The 14063-nt window shown below is 45.1% G+C and overlaps 2 non-coding genes across 2 annotated transcripts; both read right to left on the minus strand.

Annotated features, from left to right (window-relative positions):
* Positions 1-9502: 9502 nt before the first annotated feature.
* trnan-auu (transfer RNA asparagine (anticodon AUU)) lies at positions 9503-9576 on the minus strand. Its single transcript has one exon. It is a non-coding gene; the product is annotated as a tRNA-Asn (tRNA).
* A 3290-nt stretch (positions 9577-12866) lies between these two features.
* Positions 12867-12940, minus strand: trnan-guu (transfer RNA asparagine (anticodon GUU)). The gene has a single exon. It is a non-coding gene; the product is annotated as a tRNA-Asn (tRNA).
* Between the last annotated feature and the right edge of the window lie 1123 nt (positions 12941-14063).

Raw genomic sequence — 14063 nt, forward strand, 5'->3', positions numbered from 1 at the left:
CTTTGCTCGCTGTTCTTCCTTGACTTTGAATCTGCGTGCTTTTAAATGGGGTCAGGAAAATGTTCCCCCAACGAAAACCTTCTCCACAAAGGGGTTTCTGATTAATTAATTAATGCCTGACGTCAGGGACTGCGAATGCGGCGAAGCCGAGACAAAAAGAGAAACTCGGCAGGTTTGACAGCACCTGTCAGAGAAAACGGAATTCTGAAATGCTGCGTCTGATTCTCTTTCCATAGATGTTGCCTGACCTTCTCCGTTCCTCCTGCAATTTTCCATATTTGTTTTTAACTAAAAGTTAAAAGTATTTAGGGATGAAACACCTAGACTCGCCGTGTGCAGATATTTAACCCTTTCGAATCACCGTGAAGTGAATGGATTCAAAAAACTCTGCGATGATTCACTCTTTCTCTGCTCCACAGGCAGACAGACCTGGGAAGTGAAGCTGTCAGTATGGTTCTGTATTCGTGGGCTGAGTGGTTAATGCGATGGACTTGAAACCCATTGCGGTTTCCCCACGCAGGTGTGACCCCTGACGACTACAAAATGAGAAATGTCGTCGAAAAGAAAGGGAGCTTGCTCCCCGGCTTCTTCTTTAAGATTCACGTCAGTGGAGTGGGAAAACTATTTCACTCACATTGGGACTATGAGCCAAAGATTTTCACACAGCTGAACACAACATTGTCTGAGTATATCTCTGGACATATTTGTAAAAGTCAGTGATTCTGTATCTCACTCTAACCGTATTGCGCTCCCATCTCTGTGTTAATGTCTGTTTTTCTGTGTTGATGTGACTATCTCTGCAAGCAATAGGACACAGATTACATCGGAGAGAAGTGTGAGTGTATCTGTCTGTGTATGAATGACAAATTCTGTCTGCAGTGGCACACATTGTCCCGGACGTGTGTGTCGGAAAGTTTCTTTATATCTGTCTGTGAATCTGATTTTGTGCCTGTGCGTGTTGGTGTATGCCCAGTTCTGCCTGCAATGGGACAAACTTTGATTCAGCACGTTTATAATGCATTCTTTCAAAGTCAGAGTTTCTCTCTCTCTCTGAGAAGTACAGTAACACAATGCCGCCTTCTGCTGGCCTACCCATGTGACATCACAAGCGCCACATTTCCCTGTTCCACTGCATCTGTTTCCTGGTCCTCTGCGGCGTTGGAGGGGGTTGGAGCTCCATCAGAATTTTATTGAGAACAGCAGGAACAGCATACAGCTGCCTGAGTCAGGTGTGAACTCAGAAGGTGGGATAACTGAATGAATCCTTTCCAGAAAAGCAGCAGGTAACAGCTTCTTACCAGTGTGTTTTCGTTGGGGTTTCAGAAGGTTTTTTTTTGAATGGACAAACCGTTTCCCACACACAGAGAGGGGAATGGCCTCTCCCCAGTGTGAACGTACTCATGTATCAGCATTTCATGTTTGTGTTTAAAGCTTTTCTCTCAATGTGAGCATTTGAAAGGTCTCTCAGTGTTAATCAGCAGAGAATGCCTTGTTACACTCAAAGCAGGGGAATGGCCTCTCCCCAGTGTGATCTCACTGGTGAGTCAGCAGGTAGGATGTGTCACTGAATCTTTCCCACACTTAAGGCAGATGAATGGCCTCTCCTTACTGAGTGCATTCTTGTTTCTCAAGGACGGGTGATTGATTGAATCCCTTCCCACAAACAGTAGATGAATGACTTATCTCCAGCGTGACTGCATCAATGAATTTTCAGCATGTAGAGACATTTGTTTCCCTCCCACAGTTTGCACATTTCCATGGTTTCTATGGTGTAGATCATGTCTCTCCATATTGGATGATCAGCTGACTCCTCACCCAGACACAGGACAGGTTTCGTAGACTTATAGAATCCCTACAGTCCACAAGTCCACACCAACCCTCTGGGGATAAAGACATCCAAACCTATTCTCCTACCCCATTACTGAACATTTACCCTTGACTAATGCACCTAACCTACACATCCCTGAACACTGTGGGCAATTTTATATGGCCAATTGACCTAACCTGCCCATCTTTGAATTGGGAGAGGAAACCGGAGTACCCAGATGGAGCTGACGCAGACCCCGGGAGAATGTGCAAACTCCACAGAGACAGTCGCCTGAGGCTGGGATTGAGCCACGGTGGTGATACAATCTCTCCCTGCTGTGAATCGCGGGATGCTATTCAATCTGTGGAAATGGTGCAAGACTTGTCCATTTGTCACTGGGTACACTGATGTTTGCAAACTTTTACCACAGATAAACATTGACAATCCAATGGTTTTCAAATCCTGATTAATTGACTCACTTTAAGATCCTGATAAGGTATTTGCTTGGAATTCTCGCTGATAAATGTGCCCCTGTGATTCTCTGTAAAACAAACTTAAATCAGGAAAAATTAGAGATTGAGAAATCGTACTGTTTAAGATACTAAAAGGAGTTAAGAATCATAAAAACCTTATAGTGTGGAAGCAGGCCGTTTGAATCCACACCCGTCCTCTGAAGAGCATCCCACATAGATCCGTCCCATATCCCTGCATTCCCCACGGTTTACCTATCCAGCCTGCACATCCCTGCACATTATGGGCAATTTAGCATGGCCAACCCACCTAATCCAGATATCATTGAATTTTGGGAGGAAACAGGAGCACCGAGAGGAAACTACACAGATATATGAAGAAATTACTTACTCCACGCAATCACCCGAATCTGGAATCAAACCCAGGTCCCCAGAGCTGAGAGGCAGCAGTGCTAACCATTGGGTCACCATGGAGTTCTTTGAATCCAGCAATTTGTGTGAAAGTCACTCAAATACTGACCGTGAAACATTACTGGATTGTTATGAAAAACTCAACTAGCTGAGAAATGTCCTTCAGGGGAAGGGCGTGTTCTGGCCCTCCACAAGACTCAGCCCTCAATGAGAGTAAAGATAGTGAGAACAATGGGATACTTACAGACAGTTTCCTCCATCTCCATCACAGGAATAACTGACAGATCCTCACTTCAAGAAGATCAAGACCAGAGTGGATGAAGAATCATCACCTATAAACTCCGCTACCAGACACACTCTGTCCTCCTGGAGATACATGGTTTTGTTTCTTTAGAGAGAGGGAGAGAAGAGAGAGAGAGAATTGCCGCTTACTGACCTACAAGAACCAGCCGCTCCGAAGCCTCTCCTTCTCAGTGCAGGAGAGAAAAACGTTCCTCTTGGTTTGAGATTGCTGTGGGGAAATTCTTCAACTCTAACCCCGTGTAAAAGAATTTCCCAGAGTTCAGTACTAACTCGAATACAAACACTTCGCAGCAGGTTGTTCCTAAATCCATCCAATCCCTCCCTCCAGCTCTGTCTCTCACTTTTCAACTCCACCAGCTCAGACACCCGCACTGCGCATGCTCCATAAACAACTTGGCGCTGCCTTTTGTTCACTCTGATTGGCCTGGAGTCCCGCAAATTCCAGAATGTCGTCCTGAGCTGCCCCACTTTCTATTGGGCAGGAAATGCGGTCAGTCACACAAGAGCTGAAGCATAAAAGAGATATGTGTTCATCTCTGAGTCGGCTTGTGTTTATTGTCCATCCCTCGTTGTCTGGAGGGCGGTGAGGAGTCAACCACAATGGAGTCACATGTAAGTCTAACCGGAGAAAGGTGAGCCCAATGGTATCTTACAATAACTGACAGTCCAGATTTTTAATAACGTAACAGAACACCTCTATTTGGCCTGGTGAGATTTGAACACCTCCCACAGAACATTAACCAGGGTGAGCTAGGACTAGACCAGTTACATTGAGACAAAACCACTGTCTCCTGAGACAAGAATTTCCAGCTTTGGTCAACAAGAGGACACAATGTTTCAGGGAAATCTATTCAGAATTTCCAACATGAACTGACAGGAATAACTGCTGTAAAACTCCCTCACAGGATTTTAGGGAGAAGATTTACATATGAAAAGAAGAATCATAACCCATAAGTCCGTGTGTGAGTAAGAATAATATTTATTGTTACGTCATGGAGATCAAACCCTGTTAATTAAACTAACCGCCCAGAAAAGCTCATCTTGCCTCTTAATCTGTTAAAATGTGAGTGACAGAATTCCTAAATTGCACTATTTAAAGAAAATATTTTTCTAACTAATAGTGAACACTAAACAAAACTTATTCACAAATCCAACACCCCTTTCTTAAACTACTTACTATCTGACCCCAACTCGACACAACTTAATATGCTATTCTAATAACGTATTTATTAATCGTTACTTTAACTTAATCTCAAGTCCACACAGTCTCCTCTTCATTGATGTTTTCACTTTTCTAACTGCTGATCTTCCTGGGTGCTCTTCTTTTTACTGTGTGTTTCACGTGAAAAGGTACCTTTGATGGAGAGTGTTTTCAATTTCTCTGAGAGCAAAGTATTAGATCGGCAGTTGCTTCCCACTAACTTTCAAAATGCCGGGTTTATATCCCCCATAGGACACATTAAATTCTTATTTGATTGATTTCCAGGGATCAAAACCATAGAATTCGAATCTCATTGTCTTCTGGTATCCTGGGCATAGATTAAATTAATTAAATTTGAATTGTTGTCAAAACATCAAACAGAACACAGGTATCCATTTAAAAACCAATTGCTACATTTGAAACAGCCCGACCTTTTGCTAGTAGCTGTGGCTGTACTTTAACTTGAGAAAAACACTCTCTATCGAAAACTGACAATACATGCTCTGGACTTCGTAACATTGCATTGATCATTTGCCCTGGATTAACACGAAGACTCCAACACCATGATGAAACCATGTAAACGTGGTGACTATGGGAAGAGATTGTAGTTCCCCTGTCTAGCTGGAAATTGATTGATACAGTCACACTGGAAATAAGCTTTTGCCTGCTCTACATGTGGAAAGAGATTCACAGTGTATTCCAGCTTCCAGAAAAATGTGCTTATCACACTGAGGAGATACCGTTTAGCTGAACCTCCTGTGGAAAGTATTTCACACAGTCAGTCAACCTCACTGTGCACCAACGAGTTCACACTGGGGACAAGCTGTTTTTGTGCCCTGTATATGGGAAGGAATTTGCACGGACATCAAACTTGTTGTGACATCAGCGAGTTCACACTGGAGATAAATTATTTACTTGCTCAGAGTTTGCAAAGGGATTCGGATAGTCCCACAACCCGCTGATACATCAACACATTCATTCTGGTGAGAGTGTGTGAAAGAATTCACTTCTGCCGACACATCAATGAGTTCACTCTAGGGAGAGATCATTCACTTGCTCCGAGTGTAATACAAACTGCATTCAGTTTTCTCAGCTCTTCAGTGCAGTTACAACATTGGTATCTACCCAACAATCTGGAAATTTGCCAGATTGCCTGTGCACAAGTAGCAGTACACATCCAACTCAGGATTAATCGTCCTATCAGTATACTCCCGATTATCGATAATGCTATGTAACATATCGAATAACATCCTCTCAGCTGTGAGCTGCTGAGTGACCAGCTTGGGGACCACCAGGCTCACTCAGGTACTGACCACATTCAAGCCTTGGTTAAAACATGGACAAAAAAGCTTAATCCTTGAGGTGAGATGAGATTGGCAACCCTTGACCTCAAGGCTACATTCGACCCAGTGTGGCATCAAGGTGCTTTGATGAGATTCCAGGATGCAATTTACTACTGCGTACGTTATTCTCTATATAAATCACAACGATCCTCTTGATTAGGTTCCAGTCTGTAATTCATTCCCGAGTATGTTATTCTATATACAAACTATCCCGAACCCCTCAATTACATTATAGCCTGTATTACACACTCAGTTTTCTGTTATACTGGATGTAATCATCCTGATTCCCTCGATCAAATTTCCGTCTGGAGCTCACTTCTGATTGTGTTATTCTGTCAGTTAACAAACCCTATCTCTTGATTAGATTCCAGTCTATAAAACCCTTCCTTGAATTTGGCTACCTTTCAGAAAATTTCCGTGTTTATTAATTTTGAACTTTTTTTCAGCGACCAATCTATAATCGCTCTGTCTGATGTAAAATCACGGTCTTCCATGGCATATAATTTACCCAACATGGCATGCGATTGTTATCGCACCCCATTCTTAATGCAGGAGTCCCACGAGCACGCGCAATGCGTGCTTACAGGCACATGGGCTGGAGTTGGGAACATGCGCACTGATGGTCCGTAAGCCTGAAGGGAGAATGATGCCAATTTCGGTCCAACACTGACAGTGATGGTTTCGAGAAACTCCTCTCACAGATTAGATTAGATTACCTACAGTGTGGAAACAGGCTATAAGGCCCAACACCAACCCTCCGAAGAGAACCCACGCAGACCCATTCCCCTACATTTACCCCTGCCTAATCCACCTAACGCTATGGACAATTTAGCATGGCCAATTCACCTAACCTGCACAGTTTTGGATTGTGGGAGGAAACCCACGCAGATACGGGGAGAATGTGCAAACTCCACACAGACAGTTACCTGAGGCGGGAACCACCGCCCGAGCCACCGCGCAGCCTTAACGGGCGGGGGGCATTTCCAGGCTTTTCCTCGAGTAATGTTTGAATGTTTGACTGGAGTTATGTGGTGAGTCTTTCTGACCTCTGTGTCATTCACGTGATAATTTTGGTGGTTTGTAGTTTGCTGCGACTGTTAAGCTGCACTCCTCAATCTTACTCATACATGGGACCTGAACGTCTTTCACATCTATTTGCTATAACTAATTGTGCTGTTCTGAGATCCAGACTTCAGACCCCTGGAGTTGGATTCTAGAGTGTGGTGCTGGAAAAGCTCAGCAGGTCAGGCAGCATCCGATGAGCAATCGATGTTTCGGGCAAAAGCCCTTCATCAGGAAACCCTGGGGTTCGATGTCAGTTTGAATGAGAATGTTGGGCATTTACTGAGCTCCCTGAGTTCAGAGGTTTAGAGCCGGAGAAGATGATAGAGATAGCGAGGGACAAGACTATGGGCAAAGACTGACATTTTATAATGGATCTGCTGCATCACCAGGAACCTGTGTGCATCAGCAGGCATAGCAATCATAGATTAAACGAACTTAGCGTGAGGAAGGAGAGAAGCAGCCGTGACCTGGAACGAAAGGAGGTCACTGGACCTGAAATGTTGACTGTACTGTCTGCCCATTGATGCTACCAGACCTACTGAGGTTCTCCAGCAATTTTTGTTTTTGTTTCTGTTTCAGATTTCCAGCATCCACAGTTATTTGTTTCTTATTCAGCAATTTGGATGATCTCAGATTTATGGAGAGTAGAATGTTTCAGGCCTTCAGGTGTGTGACAGAAGAATCAAAATCAAGAGGTGACAAAGGCATAGTGTAATTTTCAGAATCAGATAAAATGAGGTGGGGCAGGGTCAGAAATTATTCCTGAGATTTGAAGAGGTGGTCCCAATGAAAGTGTGGGCATGCAGCTGGTAGCTCATCTGAGAGGTAAAGCATTTACCAAGCTTTCAAGCGGCTACTTCAGCCTCACACATTTGGCATGAGGATAGATGGAAGTGGTGCTGGAGAGTGGTGTTTGCAGCGTGATTTGGACACAATGGATTTAAACTTCTCATTATTTAATTGTGCAAGAGTTTCAAGTATCTAGAATTGGGTGTTGGGCAGATGGAGGCAGTGCGAACCTCAGAGAGAAACTTGAGGACAATGATTTTCACATTTTCACTTTACTTGTTTTATTTCCAGCCAAGTTGACTCTCTCTGTCTGATGGTTGACAGGCTGGGAGATTATGGGTTGGGCCTTGATCGACTGAATGTTTTTTTAGATTAGATTAGATTACTTACAGTGTGGAAACAGGCCCTTCCGCCCAACAAGTCCACACCGATCCGCCGAAGCGCAACCCACCCATTCCCCTACATTTCCCCCTTTACCTAACACTACGGGCAATTTAGCATGGCCAATTCACCTGGCCTGCACATCTTTGTGACTGTGGGAGGAAACCGGAGGAAACCCACGCAGATACGGGGAGAACGTGCAAACTCCACACAGTCAGTCGCCTGAGTTGGGAATTGAACACGGGTCTCTGGCGCTGTGAGGCAGCAGTGCTAACCACTGTGCCACCATACCACCCACCGTGTTCGGGAAGGTGTAAAAGGCCGGGGCGGGGTGATGGTGGTGGGGGGGGTGTGGGGATGCGGTTGGGCGGGTGGGATAGTTGGCGGGGGGTGTCAAAGCTTCAATAGAAATCCAGCAGAACTGAGAACAGACAACAGCTAGCTCTGTGGGAACGGGAGACCAACAGAGGACAGATAAATCAGGACCTGGAATCCAAACTGACATCAGACTACCATGTTATCAGTGCTTTGATTTGCATTGCCAACCCTCTACCTTTACCAAAGGTTTGATTTGATTTGAATGTCACGTACCCTCAATATTCAGGGTCTAATCCTTGTCATCCTAAAACCACGTCTCTGTACTGACCCTCTGTACACACTTATTTTCTTCAGTCAATTCGTTCACTTTTCTTACAGTGCAGCAAATATTCAGACACAGTCTTTAGTTTCAATTTTTGTGATCTTTTCAATCCAGCTTTGATTGGTAGTACATTTATTCCCCTTGTCCCTTTGTTCTCTGACATTCACTTTTCACATTACTTCATTGCTCACCTGCCTTGATTTGGATTGCCCTTAATGTCCAGGGATGTGCAGGTTAGATAGGTTAGCCATGGGAAATGCAGAGTTATCGGTTCATAGTAATAGAAGCAGGAGTCGGCTATTTGGCGTGTCGAGCCTGCTCCACCATTCATTCAGATGAAGGCTGATCTATCCATCATCTGGGCTCCTCCTACCTGTATCATTCCATCTACCCTTAATTCCCCTCCATGCAATATCCTATCCAACTGTGTCTTGAATATAATTAATGAAGCTGCCTCATCTGCTCCCTTGGGCAGAGAATTCCACAGTGTCACACGAATTACAGCATGGAAAGAGACCCTTCAGTCCAACTCATCCATGTTGACCAGTTATCCTAAACAGTCTAGTCCCATTTGGTAGCACTTGGCCCATATCCCGCTATACCCTTCCTATTCATGAACCCGTCCAGATGCCTTTTAAGTGTCGTAATTATACTAGCCTCCACGACTTCCTCAAGCAGCTAATTCCATGCCCGCAACATGCTCTGCATGAAAGAGTTGTACATTGACTTCAGTGATTCGAAAGGGTAAAATATCTGCACATGGCGAGTCTAGGTGTTTCATCGCAAAAGATGAAATGAACTTTCAGTTAAAAACAAATCAAGAAATTTCTGGAGGAACGGAGAAGGTCAGGCAACATCTATGGAAAGAGAATCAGACACAGGATTTCAGAATTCCGTTTTCTCCGACAGGTGCTGTCAAACCTGCCGAGCTTCTCTTTTTTGGCTCGGGTTTTCAGCATCCGCAGTCCTTTACGTTAGACAATAATACAATTCAGCAGCTCCTTTGTGGAGAAGGGTTCCGTTTGGATATCATTTCCCTGACCCCATTAAACCGCACACAGCCGCGAAGAAAAGGTGGAGCAGCGAACTAAACGGCCCTGGGTGGGCTCGAACCACCAACCTTTCAATTAATAGCCGAACGCGCGGACCAATTGCGCCACAGAGACAAGCAATGTTGGGGGCAGCGCCATCGCTTAGGGGAGGCTATTAGTAAATTCATAATTCAGCCACCCCGCCTAGAATTACAATTGTCGTCGATCACTTTTACTTTTCCTGAATAATGCCTGGGACATTCATTGTGGAGACACCGGGGACAGTCTGATCCCACCCTCTGCAGACACATCCATGTCACGAGGAACTAGTTTTCTGACTCCGGGACCGTCGCCCTTCGAGCCTTTCAGTGTTTTGCCTGTTCCCGAGTTCCCTCATTGGCTCGGAGGCGAGAAGGGGTTTGAATTCCCGATGTGCACGAACGACAATTATTTCAATGTCTCAGATCAGTTCATGTCCCGAGAACATCAGAGTCAATCTCCCGGCCTCTTCAACAAGGGGACGGTGTCTGGACTGTCTCTGCTCAGTCGGACGGTTCATCTTTCATTCTCATCTAAATCCGCTTCCCAAAGAGTTTCTAAAGGTTCACAAAGCTGGAGACTGGGATTTCTGTTTTGTTTCATGAACATTTTTCCATTTCCTAACTGACAATATTTTGCCAAAATCTCTTCCCAAGTGTACGCCATGCCTAATTTACAGGGATGAAGAATTTCCATTGTGGGGAGACATTCCCAAGGTTGGGAATGTTTGCTTTGGAGCAAAGAAGGTTAACTGGAGATTTCCTGGGGCTGTTGGTAATGATGGGAGAAGACGCGGTGGGAATGGGCAGATTAATGATCAGAAGAACCAATTGCCACTGACCAGAGTCAGTTACCAGAGGACAGGAATTGAAGTTCTTGAATGAAAAGCAGCACTTGCGCCTAATAAACGCAGAGAATACTGCAGAAAGCCGACAGGTCGTGCATCATCTGTGGAAAGGTAAACAGAGCTGACGTTTTGAGTCTGGTACGCTGTTTGTTCCGAACTCGAATTTCCTGCATGGCAATCAATTCCCAGACACGAGAAAACGGGACTTTATTGAGACGGGTTTTGTGAAGTTTGAGCGATAATGCAACCAACAGGAAGTCATTTAAAATCGCCGGCGAAGAAAGCATAGCCAGCAGGTTACCACCCTGGGTGGGGGAGCCCCAAAGGATCTCTACGCCAGCACCTTAAGTATTCGGCCACAACTACACGCCCAAAGTTATGATCTAAAATTTCTCATGGAATTGCTCTAACAGGAAAGGTGAGTACTGGACTTGTCCTGTCCGCGCCATAGACCCAACGTATCCTGTTCCCCTGGATTTGATCAGGACAGAGGAGGCTGATGGGAGATCGATTTGAACTACACACATTGATGAGGGACAGAGCGGGTGGGAAGGATCCATTTCCGTGCGCAGAGAGATGAATAATCAGGTTCGAAACTAAGGAGCCACTTCAAGAAAATTGGTGTTAAGTCAGCAAAGCTAATGTAGAACTGTTCACAGAAAATGGTGATGAAAGTCTCTCGAGTTATTTCGATGAGAAGTGTTCATGATGCTAATACAATCGAAAGGATGAAGGTAGATTGGTAAATGTATTTGGTGACAGTTCTGTTCTAGCCCTGTGAGTGAAACCTGGATCTGATGGAATAAAAGGGACATTAACAATATCGATCTGAAATTGGACACGTGACAAGAAACAGAGCCATTATTGACAGTTGGCTTTTGAACTGGAGAAGGTTTCTCGTGAAATTAGCTTGAGGCTTGAGGTATGCAAGGTCAAGATAATTTAGGTAAAATACGGAAACGCTATCCTCATTAGCAGACAGTGAAAGGATTACAAGACGCAAATTAAGCATTTTCGACAAGTGGTACAGGGGACTGGGAAGAAAAGTATTATAAACTGTGAACAACAAAGTTCTGGAGCACAACACTTACATCCAAAGACCGAAAACATCCAGGTCCTGATTAATCAGATTGCATTGTGGTGCTTTTCTGCAAAACATCCACTTGCAATATCCGACAAAAGAGTGACAAAACCCATCCCTGTCAGCCCAGGATAGAAAATCCGAAGGGATGAAGGTTTGCTTATTTTCTGAAGATTCACAAAACTAAGACTGGTTTTGGGGACTGTTTCCTTTCCACTCCCAGGAGCCACAGTGGTTGAGGCGTTGAGTTGGGGAAAGTAAAATGTGCCCGTGAGCAGCGTGTGAGGCTATTTCAGCTTCCGCTGTGACTTGACTCCGATGTTCTGAGGGACATTTATTGACGCGAGACAGTGAAAAGATTCTCATTCCCGCAGATCGGGAATTCAAACCGTATGCCGGCTTCAGGACAATGAGAAAGATTAATTGGGGTGTGTGAAGAAGCTGTGAGCTGCATTTCAAACAGGTATGTGGAGACATTGCGCCCCTGGCCCTGTGCGTATCTAACGCCACCATGCTGCAGAATTCCTGTCCTCTGGTAACTGACTAACACGGACATGCGCAGCAATGGGAACATTCACAAGGTCAACAACCAAAGATAATCAGCGTCACTGCTTCCCTTCCACAGTCCCAACTTTGTGAAGCAGTATCTTTCACTGGCAAAGGAAACACCCTTGTCCTCAGGTGCCTGCTTCATTTCGATCACGATTTCATGTCCCTCACTGTTCTCGTCTCATTTGCAGACACTTGTATCAAAAGAAGCTCTGCGGATATCTGCTTGTTCCACCCGAACAGGCAGTGGGTTGCAGATTCCCACCACTCCCAATGTGAGTGAAATATTTTTCCCCCTCCACTGACTTGAATCTTAAAGAAGAAGCCGGGGAGCAAGCTCCGTTTCTTGTCGACGACATTTCTCATTTTGTAGTCGGCAGGGGTCACACCTGCGTGGGGAAACCGCAATGGGTTTCAAGTCCATCGCATAAACCACTCAGCCCACGAATACAGAACCACACTGACAGCTTCACGTCCCAGGTCTGTCTGCCTGCGGAGCTGAGAAAGAGTGAATCATCGCAGAGTTTGTTTGAATCTATTCACTTCAGTGATTCGAAAGGGTTAAATATCTGGACACTGCGAGTCTAGGTGTTTCATCGCAAAAGATGTAATGAACTTTCAGTTAAAACCAAATCTAGAAATTGCAGGAGGAACGGAGAAGGTCAGGCAACATCTATGGAAAGAGAATCAGACGCAGCATTTCAGAATTCCGTTTTCTCCGACAGGTGCTGTCAAACCTGCCGAGTTTCTCGTTTTTTGTCTCGGGTTCTCAGCATCCGCAGTCCCTAACGTTAGACAATAATACAACTCAGAAACCCCTTTGTGGAGGAGGTTTCCGTTTGGATATCATTCGCCTTATCCCATTACAGTTCACACAGCCGCGAAGCGAAGGGTGAGCAGCGAACTAAGCGTCCCTGGGTGGGCTCGAACCACCAACCTTTCGGTTAACAGCCGAACGCGCTGACCAATTGCGCCACAGAGACAGGCGATGTCGGAAGCTGCGCCATCGCTTAGGGGAGGCTATTAGTGAATTCATAATTCAGCCTGCCCCACCTAGAATTACAATTGTCGTCTATCACTTTTACTTTTCCTTAATAATGCCTGGGACATTCATTGTGGAGACACCGGGGACAGTCTGATGCCACCCTCTGCAGAAAGAGAGGGGGAAGAAACAGAACAGACATGAACTGTTGATCTCCGTTGTTACTCATAACGTAAAATCCTTGTAGTGCGATCACTTCCCTTAAGCATGAAAAGAAGGCGCTAGTTCCCCGTCAGCTTGTGGCGCAACTGTAGCGCGTCTGACTCCAGATCAATCGGTTGCGTGTTCAAATCGCGTCAGGCTCACTAAAAGTCTGCTTCTTACATTTCAAATCCAGGAATGATTACGTTCACTCCCGATATCTGTTGAGCCAAATGTTCGTTGCGGAAACTTTCGATCACACGTGAGGCTTTGCTGTCAGTTTGATTTGTGAACACTGTGTCAGGGAGGTGGTGTGCCCAGTGTTTCGGTAAATGCTCAGCTCCCCCCACTGTGAGAATGAAAACACAGCCGCTTCGTTCAGTTGGTGACAGCGCGGTGTGAATAACATTATACCGATGTTTTTACAACATAATCTAGAGATTACCAGTTGTGTGTTTCAATCTATCAGGAGGTCCCAGCTCATCCTGTCATAGCAGAGTGACAGCGAGTTCAGATAGAAATGTTTACCACCAACAACAAATTCTTTCCTCTCACTGGACACTGTTAAAATTATCTTTATTCAACAGAAGGAGCGGAAACTACAGTCTGACGGCCCCTCTCCACATTAACGGTGAGCCTGAATTGTATAAACGGTGTCAGTAAAATCCAATGGACGACACTGATTTGGTTTAATAGGTTTTTTTTGCCAAGCGTAATTCACCGAGAGGATGCTGCTGTGTGAAACAGTGTGGGGAGTTACTGCAGGGCCTCCTGCACATGGAACACACCGAAACTGATGTGTTTCACCTTCACCAGTTTATTCCGATCTCGGAGAAGAGAGGTTTGATGATTCGGATCATAGGAGGCCGACAGAGAGCAGGAGAAGAGCACTCAGACCTTCACAAGCTTGTCACCACAGTTGG

Source organism: Hemiscyllium ocellatum, assembly GCF_020745735.1.
Source record: "Hemiscyllium ocellatum isolate sHemOce1 chromosome 27 unlocalized genomic scaffold, sHemOce1.pat.X.cur. SUPER_27_unloc_13, whole genome shotgun sequence".
Taxonomy (NCBI): Eukaryota; Metazoa; Chordata; class Chondrichthyes; order Orectolobiformes; family Hemiscylliidae; genus Hemiscyllium; species Hemiscyllium ocellatum.